Source organism: Lactuca serriola, chromosome 6 (genome assembly GCF_051521515.1).
Source record: "Lactuca serriola cultivar US96UC23 chromosome 6, Lser_US96UC23_V15, whole genome shotgun sequence".
Taxonomy (NCBI): Eukaryota; Viridiplantae; Streptophyta; class Magnoliopsida; order Asterales; family Asteraceae; genus Lactuca; species Lactuca serriola.
In genome coordinates this window covers 150,113,756-150,118,607 of record NC_136413.1, presented here as the reverse complement: position 1 = coordinate 150,118,607, position 4,852 = coordinate 150,113,756, and positions in this window count along the sequence as shown.

The window sequence follows — 4,852 nt, the reverse complement described above, 5'->3', positions numbered from 1 at the left end:
AAGAGACAATACTTGGGACGAGTACAAGTAGGTGTGACTAGTAGTAGAGGCCTATAATACCAGAAGCACAAGACTCGTACTTGGATCATGGAAAGTCAAAAGGTTAGCAAGGCACTAGTAATTGATCCCGTTTTGTTCAAGTATGTCGTTACCATCATTTAGGTAATGACTAAGAAGATGATTGCTATTCCGGCCCTAGTGGTCATATCAAATCGAGTCCGACTAAGATGAGTACGTTAGGTGGTCCAGAGAACCAAGATCAATGTAACATCTGACTTAAGCCAGAAGATTGAAGTGAAAGATAATCGAAGCAATCAATAGAAGTATCACGATCACTGTTAAAGTAAAGAAGCTTGTAGCTAGAAGTGCTACATGATAGAATGTGATTATATCACATTAGAACATGAAGGAAGGTATATTCCATTCTGGAATTTGACTCTAAAAGACCCGAGTCTAAGCGTTACATCATATGACATGAGGTCATTAGAACATGACCCATCGGCCTGTTATGATAATCGAAGTAAAGAACTTCTTAAGTTAAGTTTGTTTAAGAAGAAGTTGGGGTCTCCAATACTGATCTATTTTATAACTCGAAGGTTACGATTGAAAGTCCAACATTGGATAAAGAGTAGGTGCAAGATTGAGCACCACCTGCGGTCAAGAAGTTGAAGAGTTGAATTCTCATTCGAAGGAACATAGAAGTTACGGTTATTACCTAGGATGAAGATATAATGTATGGAGTTATTATACAAGCCATGTTTTGTTGATGATTCCGGGACGTAATCATCCTAAGGGGAGATAACTGTAACGCCTGTAGATTCGGGCTAGTCAATTTAGAGATAATAAGCGTTAAAAATGACTTTTTGATAAAATATTATTTATAATAAATAAACTTAACTAAGTTATAGTATATGTCACAAGGTTTCTGTACATATAAAGAACACTGAAATCCAGGTTATAACGAAGAAGTTATGACATGTCGAAGTTTTACAGCAAAACCGACACGACACTATGTGACGTAAAAAGTGAGTTTACGATAAAGTACTTTTTAGCCTTATCAATCTAAACTAAAGTCGTAGTATACATCAAACCAAGAGCGTGCATAAAAAGAACGCCCAAATCTGACTTCGTATGAGGAAGTTATGATTTTTCTAAGACTTAGCCGAAACAAACTAAATGAGAATCGAAGATATCGTTAATAGGAGCTCAACAATAAAAAGACAGACGAAAACGGATGTCGGAATGCAAAGTTATGAATTTTTAATGGACTTTACCTGTCCAGGCCTGTTAAAATACAACTTTGAAAATAAAGTCAAAATTAGCCGACAGAGTCTAAATGAAAGTTAAAGAGTACGTTTCCACCTACACGTGGATATAAAGAACGTCGAAAATGGAGCTCGTATGCGAAAGTTATGGAATTTAGAAGTTGGACTAGGCTGGTGCGAGGGTACTCATGAACGCCCGGCACAGAGAAGCCGAATACCCCGTGTTCTTGCATACTAGGCTCCAGAATGACCACATTGCCCCACCTAAAGCTCTCCACCTATCCCTTCATACGCGCTGCGTACCCTCATATGCCCTACATAACGGGAACGCACAACGTTCCTCTGAGGAGAGCCATGCGAAGACCGAGGACCTGGGCCTATAAAAGGGATGTGAAGGCTGCCTCTTTTACTCACTCCTTCACCCTTATCTCTCTCTCTCTCTCTCTCTAACTTCTCTCCAACCTTCCCCCAACCTTTAGTAACTTCTAAGTGCTAAAGGAAAGCCCCGGAGCGCCCGAAGGCTCCGAGAAAAAGAGCTTTTTGGCTTGGAAGTTCTGCCCATGCAGAGCCCAGTTTCTAGCCAAACCTCCTGGTAAGTGAGTTATGCTTAGCCTACTTTAAGTATAACTTAGGTTTAAATTTATTATTGTGATTATGAACTTATAAACAATATATATATATATATATATATATATATACATATATCTATACACACACACACATATATATATATATATATATATATATATATATATATATATATATATATATTATAAAATATAAAGTGTTATTATAATATCTTTTTAACTACTCACAGTACGGGGAATCTGGTTTGAAGGGCTGCATAGTGTTGTTGGATTTCAGAAGTGCTATAATGCCAAAATGGTCCTACCCTTCGATGTTTCATGTCTGGCCCCTGTCTGTACATAGTGGTTGAAAAGTATTGTTTAAGACTTATAAAACAAAATCGTTCGTAATTAGTCGCAATAAATATTAGACTAAAATCTAGTGCTAATATTACTAGGTTTCATCGAAGGAAATTATATTGTTAAGAAGTGAAGTACTGCCCGAGTTTGGAATCATCACTTTAACAAGTGAGTGCATAGTCCCTTTCATGAACATGATTCTAATACAAGTATTTATTAAAGTATTAAATATATGTTTGTGTATGAAATATTTGATATTGCCCGAAATATGTTTTATGAGCATATATGATAATATATGATGATTTAGGATACAGAGTAAACCTAAATTGATTAAGAGGAATATTGGGTATTTTCTCCTTATGAGTACGAGTGAGATATAAACGAAGGTTAGAAATGTATAACTTGTCGTTGATCCGAGAGCATGGATTAGACTTAGTCATTTGTCCTTAGTCTGAGATTATGGAGAGGACATCGTTATTTGTCATTAATCCGGGAGCCTGGATTGAGACATAGTCAATTGTCCCTAGTCTGAGAGTATGGAATGGGCTCAAGTATTGACCCGAGAGTATGGATTAGACATACTTGATCCGAGAGTATGGATTTAGTTAAGTGGTTAATTTCAGATCCGAGAGTATGGATCATGTCGTTGTAAGGATCGACGGGGATTGCTTATAAAAGATGAAATTGTATATTTTATGAGTTCAAATATACATATATATATATATATATATATATATATATATATATGATATAACATTGTGGGATTGAAATCCCTATATACTCACCAGGTTTCCCAACGTTACCCACTCAGTTTGTTTGTATCACAGTTATCGATACGAAGCTACATTACACTGAGAGATTAAAGGAGATGTAAATCCCTAGTGTAAATGAATGTAAGGTCTGTTTATTCTTATGTTACTTTATTGACGATGACATCCCAAAGTTTTTATATAAACAAAATACATTTCTTAGGAAATGCTTTGATAACATATTTATCATGTTTTTCTGGGAACGAATTCCGCAATATTATTCTTTAAAAAGGATACTCTGATTTTCAAATAAGCATAAATAATTTTTTTAGAAAAATGACTGTGAATTTGGGGATGTCACTGAATCCCACCTTTACCGCGTCGGGGAAAAAGCTCGTGCGCTGAGCATTCTCCATGTTAGCGATCCAACGATGACTAGCGATAGGGTCCTTAACCCCAAAGAACTTGGGCACACCACACGCCTTGAAGTCCCGAAATGAGGGAGTTCAAGTTCCTATCTGAACCGCAACGATCTCAGCTCGAAAGTACCCGAGCCACTCCTCCATAATCTCGATGATCCCCTCCTTGACGATACCGACGATCACAGGGGTAGCGTCAAGTATGCCGCGAGTAACCTCGTCTGTGTTAAGATCGCACAACCTCTCATCAATAGGCTCTGCACCGGAACCTGATCCCAATCCTGACCCTGAAGCTCCTCATGTAGCCATCACCATCCTCAAATTGAAAATACAACATGCTAACAATTGATAAGGAAATTCGAAGGGATTCCTCCTCACTGGATTCCTTAGAGTTTCCAGGTTTGCTCTTGTCTCGGGTATAGCTCTAATGCTTTCTGTAGTATGAGCCCAATGCTACCTTCCACACCCACCTGTACCTTCTTCATGTTTATAAATGATGCCTCTAATCCATCCATCTAAACTTAGAAAATAACACATATATAACACAACACATATACATCCTAGACCTTTCTAGGATTTCTCAATCCTTACAAGCCAGAAAACCTCAACCAATACTGTTAGTTGCCCTATGTATGCAATTTGTACACAAAATAGAATCTCATAGATTATCGAATGAAGATTCTACCCTAAATCCACATCCAAACAAGGAAAAGGAAATGAAGCCAAACTGATTATTCTAGGGCTGTACAATCGTAAGAATATACAACTTTAAAAGCATACATATATAAATTAACTAAGTCGATATCAATATGTAGCATCCAGTATCTCTAGGCTATAAGGCATCACATATTTCAAGCAATTCTACGATTCCTGAGGGTATCTTTAGCCCTATTCTAGCATGCAGTTCACATGTTAACACACTAGCTGCAATTCATAACCATGGTTTAACTTTGGGAAACACTTACTTAAGCTCGGCCGATCACACGCATTGCATTCTCCCTTATTACTTAAGAAAAACTTTTTCAGAAAATCACGATTCTTTTTCCTTTTTAAAAAGATTATCATTTCCTTAGTTTGAGTTCTGACACACTTGCAGGCGTGTCCGAATCCCTCAAACCAAGGCTCTGATACCAACTTGTAAGTACCCAAAAACCAGAGGAATTTTTTCATTTTAATTCTAGATTGCAATCATAAGTTCAATACCAAAATCCAATACATAGTCATAAAAAGTCATTAGAGTGTCAACAACAAGAAATTCTAAAAATAGTGGAGAGTGAGTGTTGTGCCATCAAGCCGGGTCCTTTCCCTTAGTACTTGAAGTACCTGAAATCATACTACAAACTGTAAGCTAACGCTTAGTGAGTTTTCTCAAAATAACACATACTAGTCATACCAATGGGCCCTGCCCTGGGGTTTATTCCAACCCAACACAAGTATGGGCCCTTGCCGTGGGGTATATTTCAACCCAAACATGTCATAGTGGGCCCCGCCCG